Source organism: Cupressus sempervirens, chromosome 2 (assembly GCF_028749045.1).
Source record: "Cupressus sempervirens isolate cs-2001-9-10 chromosome 2, ASM2874904v1, whole genome shotgun sequence".
NCBI classification, from domain to species: Eukaryota; Viridiplantae; Streptophyta; class Pinopsida; order Cupressales; family Cupressaceae; genus Cupressus; species Cupressus sempervirens.
Genome location: NC_143119.1, coordinates 301,819,774 through 301,833,224, shown reverse-complemented (window position 1 = coordinate 301,833,224; position 13,451 = coordinate 301,819,774). Strand labels below are relative to the sequence as shown.

General features: G+C 34.9%; 1 pseudogene; it reads left to right on the top strand.

Annotated features, from left to right (window-relative positions):
- Positions 1-11,012: 11,012 nt before the first annotated feature.
- LOC149572276 (serine/threonine-protein kinase PBL34 pseudogene) lies at positions 11,013-12,097 on the top strand (annotated as a pseudogene).
- The last annotated feature ends 1,354 nt before the right edge of the window (positions 12,098-13,451 follow it).

The following is a 13,451-nucleotide window of genomic DNA, read 5'->3' as shown; positions in this document are numbered from 1 at the left end:
TATTGGATACAATTGTTAATTGTGTATTGTCTTTGATGTTACACAAATGTCATATCAGCCATCAGACAGAGTCTACCGAGCTCAAATGGTTAGCAAAGCAATTTATAGTGACTACCGAGCATTCCTAAACATTACACAATAAGTTAGCTTTTATCGAGCTCACTCGATAAGAAAAAAAAAAGTTAAGCTTTTACCGAGCTCACTCGGTAAGTGAAGGAAAGTTAGCCACTACCGAGCTCACTTGGTAAGCAAAGGAAAATTAGCTTTTATTGAGCTCAGTCGGTAAACAAAGGAAGGTTAGTATTTATTGAGTTAACTCAGTCTCCGAAGGAAGTTGCAAGGTTTACAGTGTTTACTGAGCTTCACTTGGTTAACATGGGGAATCCATTTTGGAGCAGTGGTCATCAAGCTGGGTAAGGTAGCAAAGAATTTTATGGTTCTAAAGAATTAACTTTAATTGTTTTGTGCAGCTGACTGATTTATATTTTTCAGTTGTTGTAAACTTGTAATTGAGCTGACTTGACAATCTGTAAGGTATATATGAAAGGTCAAGCTGTGAATTCATAGAGTGTAAGTGTGGATGCATAAAAGTGCAAATGTATGAATAAGAAAATAAATGAGCAAATGTTGAGGAAGAATTTGACATCCCTATGAAGCTACAAAGTTGCATTCGATCAGTGAGGATTTAATGAAGTAGAACAGAGATCTGTATTCAGCAAAGATAAGTTGCATATATTTTAGATCACTTCATTGTTTCTTTCTAATCATTGTAACATTGATTCAAAATCTCTTAACAGAGTTGGTTTGATAGCCATTTTGTAAATCCTCTAACAAGGTGACAATTTAGTTGAATTTTTTTAAAGACCTCTGACAAGGCCACTTCTAACAAGGTGATCAAATCCTCTAATAGGGTCACACCTAACAGCATGTTTTGTAACCTTTAACAGGGTTGGCTCCTAACAGGGCTCACTTCAGAAGAGTGAAAATTGGTAACTAGTTACTTGGTGGTTTTTCCCAAATTGGGTTTTCATGTTAAATTTGGTGTCTCTTGTGTTCATGTTATTTCTTTATGCATGCATGTTAATTGCTTTAAATGCTTAATAAAGTTAACAGAACATCTATCAAGTTTTAGCATTTATTTGTGTGGTTACCGAGTGTTAGCAGTAGCTGTATTTTAAGACATCTAAGGATCTGTAGATTTATTTTTTTGGTAACTGATTCACCCCTCCCCTCTCAGTTACTTCATAATTGGTATCAGAGCTTTTGGTGCTTGCAGGATAAGATTTCAAGGATCTAAGCCAAAGATCAGGATGTCTTACAAAAGGGAAATCCCAAGACTTAATAGAAATAACTTCTCAGCATGGCAAGGACTGATGAGACTTCACCTAGCATCCATTGGTGATACAGGACTGAAGTACCTTGATGAAAAATATGTAGAACCAGTTGGTACACTATCTGTCAATGATATTGCTAAAAAGAAGACTCACAACATTATGATGATAGATATAGCATCTGCTCTGAGTTATGAAGAATTTGATGATATCAAGGACTGCAAATCTATCTTTGAAATGTGGGAAAAGCTAAAAGAGATCTATGGAGGAGATGATAATGTTAGAAGAGAAAAAGCAGAAAGTCTGAGAGGACAATTTGATCAAATGAGGATGAGAGAGGATGAAAACATTGCAAAATATGTTGAAAGAGTTAAAGCATGTGTCAGTGCAATCAAAGCTTCTGGAGGAGATATCAGTGAAGAGACAGTTATAAGTAAAGTTCTCAGAACTCTACTTCCCATTTATGCAATCAGAGTTTCTGCAATTCAGGAAAGAAGATGTGAAGCAAATCATAAGATAAATCTAGAGGCTATAGTTGGAAGATTGACTATATTTGAACTAGACAACTTTGATAACTAAGTTCCAGCTTCCAAGAACATTGAATCAGCATTTGAAGCCAAACTTTCACTCAAGGAGAAAGGCAAAAAGAAATCTCAGTCAGAAAGTGAAGATGAATCAAACCAAAGTTTAGATAGTGATCTTGAAGTAACTGAAGCCCTTCTAGCAAGGAAATATTCTAGAGGAGGAGAAAAATACAAAGGTAAAGTACCCCTAATCTTTTTTTCATGTGAAGAAGTTGGTCATATTGCTGCTAGATGTCCAAACAAGCAGAATAAAGATGAAAAGAAAGATCAAAAATAGAGTGGCAAGAAAGATTTCAAATCATTCAAGGACAAAGGTAAGAAAACATGTTTTATGGCTAAAGATTCTAATGATGAAGAAGAAGATGAAATTGTCTATATTGCTGTGAAAGATGAATCTGATAATGATGAAGAAATGGCACTCATTTCTCATATGAGCAAAAATGATACATGGATCATAGATAGTGGTTGTTCTCATCACATGACTGGTGACAAAACTAAGTGTAAAATTTGGTAATAATGAACCTTGTTGTATAAAAGGAAGAGGAAGAATCCCTCTAACCAAAGAACTCATATGTGATAATGCCTATTGGGTAGAAGGACTAAAGCATAATTTGTTAAGTGTGGCACAACTACTCAATAATGGAATCAAAGTAGAATTCATGCATAGTAAAACAAGATTGCTGGATGGGAAAGGAAAGCTGATTGGATCAGGTACTCAAACTAAAGGTAACTTGTTCTATCTTGAACTAGGTGAATGTTCATGTTTCATTGCTCAAGTTGAAGAAAGTTGGTTATGGCATAAAAGGTTGTGTCATGTAAACTTTGATAATATGGTAAAGATAAGAAAATTCAGGAAAGTAAAAGGCATTCCCAACATAAAGAAACCTGAGGTCGGTCTATGCAAAAATTATCAAATTGGAAAGATGGGAAAGACTAGTTTTAAAAGTAAAGACTATCAGTTTGAAGATGTATTAGAAATTGTGCATACTAATTTATGTGGACCCATTGGAATTGAAAGCTATACTGGAGAAAAGTTCTTCATTGTTTTTGTTGATGATTACTCAACAATGATGACAGTCATGTATCTAAGAAATAAATCAGAAGCATTTGAAAAGTTCAAATGGTATTTGGCCAGAGTAGAAAAGGAAACAAGGAAAATATTAAAATGCTTGAGGTCAGATAGAGGTGGAGAATTCATTTCACATGAATTCAATAAATTTTGCATTGAAAGAGGAATCAAAAGATAGGTATCAGCCCTGGGAACACCCCAACAAAATGGAATAGCTAAAAGAAGAAATAGATCCATCATGGATTGTGCAAGAACTTTAATGATTGCAAAGAGAATTGCTATCAAATACTAGAAGGAAGCAATCAGCACTGCAGTCTATACCTTGAATCAAGTATAGCTGAACAAAGACTCATTCAAAACCCCCTATGAGTTATGGTATGGCTATAAACCTAATGTAAGTTATCTTAAAGTATTTGGAAGTAAATGTTACATTTTGAAAGAATCCAGAAAAGGAAAATTTGATGTAGAAGGTGATGAAGGTATATTCTTTGGATACTCATGCACAAGTAAGGCATATAGATGTTTGAACTTGTCTACTCACAAAGTCATAGAAAGTGCACATGTAAAAGTTGATGAGTTTGTAGAAAGAACTGAAGAAGAAAGCAAAAAGGAACCAGAAGATTATAAAAGGTTTGTCTTCAATGAACCTGATACAGTACCAGTTACATCAGAGAATCAAGAAACTTCTACTCCTGAGTCATCTGTAACCAAGTTATAGGAAGTTCAAACTGAGCCATAGCAAACTGAGTTAAATTCAATATCTACTGAGCAAGTATTTATCAAGCAAACATCTACCGAGAAAACATCTACCAAGCAAATATCTACCGAGGTGGAACAGACAGAACTTGAAGTTGAAATGCAAAAAGATAACAATGAAATCCATTCAAAAGGCAAGGAACTTATATTATCTAAGTATGTTAGGAGACATCATTCAACAAATCAGATCATTGGAGATAAATCTAAAGGAACCATGACAAGAAATAAGATGAAAGGTACTTGTTTACTTGCTGATTTTGAACCTAGAAATATCAAAGATGCATTGGAAAATGATAGTTGGATTAAGGCTATGAATGAAGAAATAGAGAAAATAGAGAAAAATAAGACACAGACTCTTGTACCTAGACCTAAAGACAAAAATGTGATTGGAACTAAGTGGGTATTCAAAAAAAAGTTGGATGAAGATGGTAAGGTATCAAGAAACAAAGCTAGACTAGTATGCAAAGGATATGCTTAAGAATAAGGAATAGACTATGGAGAAACTTTTTCTCCTGTTGCAAGATTGGAAGGAGTCAGAACCTTACTAGCATATGCTGCTCACAAGGGATTCAAAGTTTATCAGATGGATGTCAAATCAGCATTCCTCAATGGTATACTAGATGAAGAGGTTTACATTAAACAACCTGAAGGTTTTGTTAATCCAAATAAGAAGAACATGGTCTACAAATTACACAAGGCATTGTACGGTCTGAAACAAGCCCCTAGAGCATGGTATGAAAGATTGCATAACTATCTTATTCAGATTGGTTTTCAAAGAACTAATGATAATAGTAGCTTGTATATTAAAGAAGGACCAGATAATAAGGTTGTCTTGGCAGAAATATTTGTAGATGATATCATCTTCACAGGGAATGATGATCTGTGCAAAGAATTCTTAGAACAAATGAACAAGGAATTTGAAATGTCTATGTTTGGTGAGATCGAATTCTTTTTTGGTCTTCAAATTCAATAGAATAAAAATTGTATCTATATCACTCAATCAAAGTACATCGAGGAGATATTGAAATTTTTTGGAATGGAAGATTGTAAACTAGTTGGGACTCCTATGTGTACCAGATTAAAACTTACCAAGGAAGATGAATCAAAAGAAGTAGATCAAACATTGTATAGATCTATGATTGGAAAATTGCAATATGTAGTTCATACAAGGCCAGATATTGCTATTGCACTTGGTATTGTAGCAAGATTTTCAGAAAAATCCAAAGAAAGTCACATGATGGAAATCAAAAGAATAATGAGATATCTGAAAGGAACTAAAGAGTATGGTTTATGGTATAAGTTTGGAGGAAACTTGGATTTGAAAGTGTTTACTAATGTTGATTGGGCAGGAAACCTTGATGACGGAAAAAGTACAAGTGGAGGTGCATTCTTTCTTGGACAAGAAAAAAGTAGAATTGTACATCTCAATCAATAGCAGAGGTAGAGTATGTTGCTGCAGTAGTAAACTATTCTAACATTGTTTGGTTTAAACAATTGTTGAAAAGCATGAAGATGGAAATAAAAGAACTAGTTGTTATGTTCTGTGATAATACAAGTGCAATCAACATATCTAAGAATCTAGTAATGCATTCCAAAATGAAGCACATTGCAATAAAATATCATTTTGTCAGAGAATTGGTACAAGATAAGGAGATCAAATTGGAATATGTTCATACAAAGGACCAAATTGCTGACATATTCACAAAACCATTACCTAAGGATACATTCTTGTATCTAAGAGGTAAGTTAGGGGTCACTCCCCTATCTGAAGTTCACTAAAATAAAAGTTTTAGTGATGCATCAACTCATACCAGATTGAAGATCTATCAGTTAATGCAGCATAATTAGGAAACATTGCATATGAATCAGTACTAAAGGTACACTGAAATTCATTTGAGTTTGAGTTGTCTTTGGCATGTGTTGTCAAAGAGGAAGATTTTATTACTATCATATCTCTTTGAAATTTGTTCAAAAGAGTTTTCTATGCAATTTCTTCACAGAAAGAGATTACTGTAAGAGGGAGAGTTTCCTATCTTAGAGAGAGAATTGTTATATTGACATGTTGTGTTGCCATATAAGTGAAAGACTTGTTTTCAAATTTCATTTCTGCTGTGACATGTTGTGTTTCCATTAATGCCAAAGAGGGAGATTGTTGGATACAATTGTTAATTGTGTATTGTCTTTGATGTTACACAAATGTCATATCAGCCATCAGATAGAGTCTACTGAGCTTAGATGGTTACCAAAGAAATTTAAAGTGACTATCGAGCATTCCTAAACATTACACAATAAGTTAGCTTTTACCGAGCTCACTCGGTAAGCAAAGAAAAGTTAAGCTTTTACCAAGCTCACTCAATAAGCAAAGGAAAGTTAGCCTCTACTGAGCTCACTCGGTAAGCAAAGGAAAATTAGCTTTTTCCGAGCTCACTTGGTAAGCGAATAAAAGTTAGCTTTTACCGAGCTTAGTCGATAAACAAAGGAAGGTCAGTATTTACCAAGTTAACTTAGTCTCTAAAGGAAGTTGCAAGGTTTACAGTGTTTGTCGAGCTGCACTTGGTTAACACGGGGAAACCATTTTGGAGCAGTGGTCACCGAGCTGGGTCGAGCAGCAAAGAATTTTATAGTTCTAAAGAATTAACTTTAATTGTTTTGTGTAGCTGATTGATTTATGTTTTTCAGTTTTTGTAAACTTGTAATTGAGCTGACTTGACAATCTGTAACGTATATATGAAAGGTCAAGTTGTGAATTCATAGAGTGTAAGTGTGGATGCATAAAAGTGTGAATGTATGAATAAGCAAATACATGAGCAAACGTTGAGGAAGAATTTGACATCCCTATGAAGCTACAAAGTTGCATTCGATCAGTGAGGATTTAATGAAGCAAAATAGAGAGCTGTATTCAGTAAAGATAAGTTACATATATTTCAGATCACTTCATTTTTTCTTTCTAATCATTGTAACAGTGATTCAAAATCTCTTAACAGAGTTGGTTTGATAGCCATTTTGTAAATCCTCTAACAAGGTGACAATTCAGTTGAATTGTTTTAAAGACCTCTGACAAGGCCACTTCTAACAAGGTGATCAAATCCTATAATAGGGTCACACCTAATAGTGTGTTTTGTAACCTTTAACAGGGCTGGATCCTAACAGGGCTCACTCCAAAAGAGTAAAAATTGGTAACTAGTTACTTGGTGGTTTTTCCCAAATTGGGTTTCCACGTTAAATTTGGTGTCTCTTGTGTTCATGTTGTTTCTTTATGCATGCATGTTAATCACTTTAAATGCTTAATAAAGTTAACAGAACATCTATCAGGTTTCAGCATTTATTTGTGTGGTTACCGAGTGTCAGCAGTAGCTATATTTTAAGACATCTAAGGACCTATAGATTTATTTTTGTGGTAACTAATTCACCCCTCCCCTCTTAGTTACTTCATCTCTATTTCCAACAGTTAAATCCTAGTGTCTCATGTGTTCATGTTATTTCTTTCATGCTTGCATGTTAATCACCGTGAATGTTTAAAGATTAGTAATAAGTATAACATGCACTACATCTATCGAGTTACAACAATTTGTGTATGTTTATTGAGTGAAAGTAGTAATTAGTTTTATCGGACATCTAAGGGATCTATGGACTTATTTTTGTGGTAACTGATTCATCCCCCTCTCAGTTACTCCATCTATATTTCCAATAGGAAGAGGGTGATCTTAATGTGGTTAATAGCTTAAGATCAAGAGAGTCCCTTTGGGAAGAGAGTGATCTTAACATGGTTATAAGTTTAGAATATTCCATAGATGTTAGCATATGCATAGGTGTCAAGTGCCCTAGAAAGAAAATGTCTATTCTAGGAAGGACCTTAAAGGGAGCACTTCATAGAAGGCATAGAACTAAGCGAGGATTTAAGGATCCTCAAGAGGGTTATTGATCTTGATGTGCAAACATCTTTAAGGTTGGGTTAGGATAGAGGGTAGAATAGTGAAATATAATTTATTATTTTATAAATTATAACATTGGTTTTGTAGGTATTAATGTCCTTGCTAGTGGAGACATTATAGTAGCATCAAAGTGTGATCTTGCCATTTTGTAGGGTTAAAGAGGATCTAAAAAACTAATTTATATAAAAGATTAATGTAGAAAGTTAATGAATACTAGAACTGATTCAAACATATCTATGATAGAAACATAGGAATTAAAGATAAAAGAAATATCTATTTCAACTCAACAAAAGAAATTATCTAATTGTTTGAGGAAAAATAATTTGTGAAAGGATTAAAACTATGAGGTGTTGTGACTTTTCAAAATATTTCTATTATGAAAGGTTGTGATTCTTAAGAAAGAAGAAACAAAAAGGGCCAAATAAGGATAGAGCCATATGGACCAAGGAAAGAGGAAGGTAAGAAGGTATGATTATGGATTATATTTATTTAATTATGTTTATAAATATGTTTATATTAAAGAATCACACTTGTGGATTATTTATGCATATACATATGTATATATAAAGATGTAATTTGAAATGGATAACACACATTAATTAATGGTTAATGGATTAAGATCAAGAGAGTCCCATTTTAGGGAAGAAAGTGATCTTAATATGGTTAACATATTAAAATCAAGAGAGTCCCTTTGGGAAGAGGGTGATCTTAATGTGGTTAATAGCTTAAGATCAAGAGAGTCCTTTTGGGAAGAGAGTGATCTTAATATGGTTATAAGGTTAGGATATTCCATTGATGCTAGAATATGCATGTGTCAAGGGCCCTAGATAGAGAATGTCTCTTCTAGGAAGGACCTTAAAGGGAGAACTTCATAGAAGGTGGAGAAGTAATCAAGGATCTAAGGATCCTCAAGATGGTTATTGATCCTAGTGTAGAGATGTATTTCACTTTGGGATAGGATAGAGGGTAGAATAGTGAAATATATTTTATTATTATATAAATTATATCATTAGTTTTGCAAGTATTGTTGCCCTTGCTAGTGAAGACATTGTGGTATAGGAGAATGTAGGTAGGCTCAAGGGTAGACCTAGGGCTTCTTTGGTGTTTTTGGCTTGTAGTGATTCTAGCCACATCACTAGCATAATAATAGGATCAACTTGGTCCTAAGGTGAGGTTAGATAGGTTAGAGGAGCCCCACAATGCAATATTGCTCCTAATTACTCAAAATTGCTCATTTGGCTAAATAGAGCATTTGTGGGTTTTGAGGGCCAAATAGGGTAATAAAGTGTTTTAGGGTCCTTATTACATGTCTTGGATCCATCTTAGGCCTTTTAGAAATTTTCATAGCAAGTAGAGAAATTTTGGGTTGAAAATTTGCAAAATTACAATAATTGCTCATTTCTTGCAAAGTTGTCATTGACAACTTTTGCAACTTTTATGCAAAAAGATAAAATTATTTTTGAGAGTCCTTCAACCAATTAAATTAGTTTTAATCATAAATTATAAGCCTATATAATGTCAAACTCAACCTTTTCAATGGGCTAGAAGAAGGAGAAATGACAATGTATAGATTGTAATCAACCTTTTATTTATTACAGCAGTTACTTGCTTTGAGTTTTTCTTCTTTCTTTGTAAAAATCAGACATAAGGTTTTCTAAGTGGAAAGTGTTAGTGGTTTTTTTCCTTCATTTATGTTTTTAGTTTTTGTGTTGCTACAAAGAGTTTTGTGTGTTCAAATAAAGTATTTTGTAAGTTAGTAGGTTATTGTTCTTAACTGGGCAGCCAGCACAAAATAGAGTCTTAGGGCCACTTCCCAACATATAAAATGTATGGAATCTTGGGATTTGGAACTAGACTCCATGTACATTATGTAAATAAGTAGAGATCCCATGGGAAGTGTTGGCGCTCAAAATTGTAGCCCAAATTCTGAGCACCATTGAAGAAATTGAGCCCTATAAACGCTTTTAAGTGAGATTGTGCCTGACTGTACCTTTGAGGCCCCTAAGGTCTTTAATGTTTCTAAAAACCTATATTCAACCTGCCCACATGTTCCTTGAAGTTAAACTGCCATTCTGAGCTGTTTCGTGATGTCTCGTTTCAAGCATATTTCAAATCTACATTTTCACCCGTGTCAAACAACGACAAGAGGCTTGTTTGTCATTCAATATCTTGCACCTAAAATTTTTTATGATTCACCACTTTGAGAGTGTTTAGTTTCCATACTCGAGAACCTATATTTCAGATTTCAAGTCATTTTGAGTCTATTTCACTAGGTTTTGAATCCCTCAAATTCGGTCAATTACCAATGTCATGCTGATATGAAATGTTCAAAATTCTGGGAAGCCCTATTTGACATGTGATAACTTTGAAGAAGTTGATGAAAATGTTAAAATTCCTATTGCATTACATTATAGGCATTAGACACTTGTTATGTTTTAGTTTTCAACTTATGACAAATTTGTTTGATCAGTTTTTGAATGTGATTCCAAATAGAATTTCTATCTTTTACTGGTGTCAGTATTTGCAGATTGATTGGTACCCTTGTCTATGATGTTATATCTCAAAATCTGTGATAGGTGAGATTAAATGGATTGTGCCATCATGTTTTCCATTGAAAATAATCCAAGTATGTCACTTTTCAAGTCTTGATGAATCCATTTGCTCACTTTTCTAGGTCAATTCCATTTGCAAAAATTGCTTTCTGTCATTGTTCCTAGTTTGCAAAATCCAAGTAGCCTACTTTGACCGTCTGCCATTTACGCCCTGTTATTCATCATGAGCCAAAATCATAAATTTGTACTCTCCTCATAATAGAGAACCAATGTTCTAGTTTTTCGTTTCCCCATGTGCTCATTTGCATAGTTTTCTAAGCCAAACCCAAACCCATTTTATTGTTTTCTGACATGTTTCTTGCAGGAAGTTTTGAATGGTCAACTTTGACAATGAATATCTTTTAACCTCAAATTCTTCATGAGATGAGATTTGACAGGGTGCAAGTGTGTGGAACAAAGAATTAGTGCACTAGTTTTCATAGCTTTGTCAAGTGTTTGGGTCAATTTTTAAGGCCAGTCAACAGACCTCCTAGCACAAAAATGAGAGTTTGTAGAAAATGATAAAATGACATTTTAATGATCAATCAATGTTCAAAATCAATCCCAGTCAATATCAAATGTTTATCAGATTAGTATGGAGTATCAGTTTTTTGGAAAGAAAATTATTTTTTAGTCGGACCGTCTTTGGGGTACGACTAATTGCTTTAGAATGATGGACTAATTTGGAATCACAAGAGTGTTGCTATCTGAAAAAAAGAGGATTCATTCTGGAGCTTCCATATGAATTTATGGCCCTTTTCGCTGTATCAAATGAAGAGGGAAATGGTTGAATCACAAGAACAAAGACTTAGAAGCTCTTATGAAAGGGTTTAAAAGTTTAACAAAGGGTGAAGAAATAGACTATGGTGGAAAGATTAATGAGTCCCAAAAACATGTTTTAATGGTCACAAGGAATGGCTAGAAGACGTAAAATTTCTAGGCAAACTTCATCATCTTAATCTAGTTGAGCTTATTGGATACTACATAGAAGATGATCAGAGGTTTCTTGTTTATAAATATATGCCCAGAGGTAGTTTAGAAAATCCCCTTTTTAGAAGGGCCCTGCCTCTCTCATGGTCTACCAAGATGAAAATTGCATTGGCTGCAGCAAAGGGCTTGTCATACCTTCATGGAGAGGCTGAGAAATGTGTGAGTTATTAGGATTTTAAAACATCAAATATTCTTTTGGATGCGGATTACATTGCAAAGCTTTCTTTCTTTGGGCTTGCAAAAGGTGGACCTGAAGAAGACAAGACTCATGTTTCTACTTGAGTAATAGGGACATATGGTTATACAGGTCCTGAATATATTATGACTGGGCATTTGACATCAAGGAGTGATGCCTACAGCTTTGGTGTTGTTCTCCTTGAAGTGCTTATTAGTCAAAGATGTATGGATAAAAATAGGCCTTTTCTTACAGAGAAAAGGAAGCTTTACCATCTTGTAGATACTCATTTGAGTGCTCATTGTTCCATCAAAGGTCCCCTAAAGACTACACAATTAGCTCACTATTACATAAGTCAGGACCCTAAAGCTAGGCCTTCAATGGATGATGTTGTTGAAGCTCTCACACCATTGTTAAATTTCAAAGATATCACAAGTTTGTCCTTCAATTATCAAGCATTGCAATCACAACATCCTAGTCATTAATGACCACATTCTAATGGAAATGGAATGTATTCAATGAATGGGTAGAGCTCACGTAAAAGAGAAAGTCTATATATTAGGAAAGAGCACCCATGATAGCAAGAATCACAATCTAGAACAGAGTAGACCCAAACAAGAGGAGACCTGTTCATGCTCTAAAAGACAAGCATCAAAGAAAGTAAAATGAAGCTCATAGGGAGCTCAACTCATGTTAAATAGAGGAAGGCATAGCAGGGCACGCTGAGGATTTTCGCATGAAGGAAGAAAAATATTAAAGTTTAAATCATTGGTCAAACCAAATAAAACCCAAGTATATGCATTTTCCATCTGTTATTTGCTATTTGGATGAGATCACACCATGGAAGCCACTGCCAGACAAAGCTTTACATTTTTACAGATCTTGCAAATACATAAGCAAGGCTACAGTGATTCACACCAGAGGAATGCACGATGATCCCACGTAGGTACAAGAGTCAGCATCTAAAAGGATATGAATGCTGAAATTCGTAGCATTTTTGGGTGTCCACGCTAATCTGCAGAGACCCCACATTTTGAAGAAAGGGATGCCATCAAAAACTACCCCACGTGTAGGCAAAGAATGCTAGTTAAAAGGCATAAAAAGAACCTCCATGCATTACAAAGGAACAACCTACAATCGATCACATGAAGGCTTGAGCAGGGGAGGCATCATCAGCAAGGGAGCTAGCCAAAATAAAAAAAGGAAGCTTTGTCGCCCATATGAGAAACTGGACCATTGGATGAGGGAACCTACAAGAAGAAGGAAAATGCAACGAATGAGAGAAAGGGTGATCCATGATTTGCAAGGGAAGAGTGAGCTGCCAAGGGTGCATTCACACCAAAGGGAAATCTATGGAGCCTATTGCAGATGCAGTCAACATGGAGAGATGAATCATAGGATCTATGGTGTTAAGAGAAATGGAAGCACCAAGTAACAAAGAGAAGTTACCTCAGAGGAAAATAGTAAAACATATATCCCACATGCAATAGGCAAACATATTTTATAATCTTTAAATGCTATTGCACACACTTTGTGTAATGTCTTAAAGAGACGACATTTTTGTGGAGCCATGCAACTGTAGGTGGGTTTGATCTAAACATTTAGAGGTTAAATTTTGAATAGTCATGCATATTAAAGATGATGACATCAGCATGAGTTGAAATTGCTGAAAAAGTCCACAATCCAGTTATTTGCTATCTTGCCACTAGAAAGTGGTGAGAAATTTTGGCTAGCAAGGCATTGACTAGCTGGAAAACTTTCAAAATCTGGTGAGGTGTTGATAAAGTAGTATGGGTCTCACTCGGGTGTCAACAACCAATCGTAAGGTGCCACGTGGCATGAGTTTTGAGGTAGATTATGATGTGGCAGTGGATATCTCAGACACATGAGATCATGACACATGGCAGATCGTATGGTTCTTGCTATGTCGCTAGAGGGAAGATGCATTCCAATTAACATAGCAACTTGGTGATGATGATGTGGCACCAGTGAAGAGGCATTGACATGGCGTTAGATGAGGTTG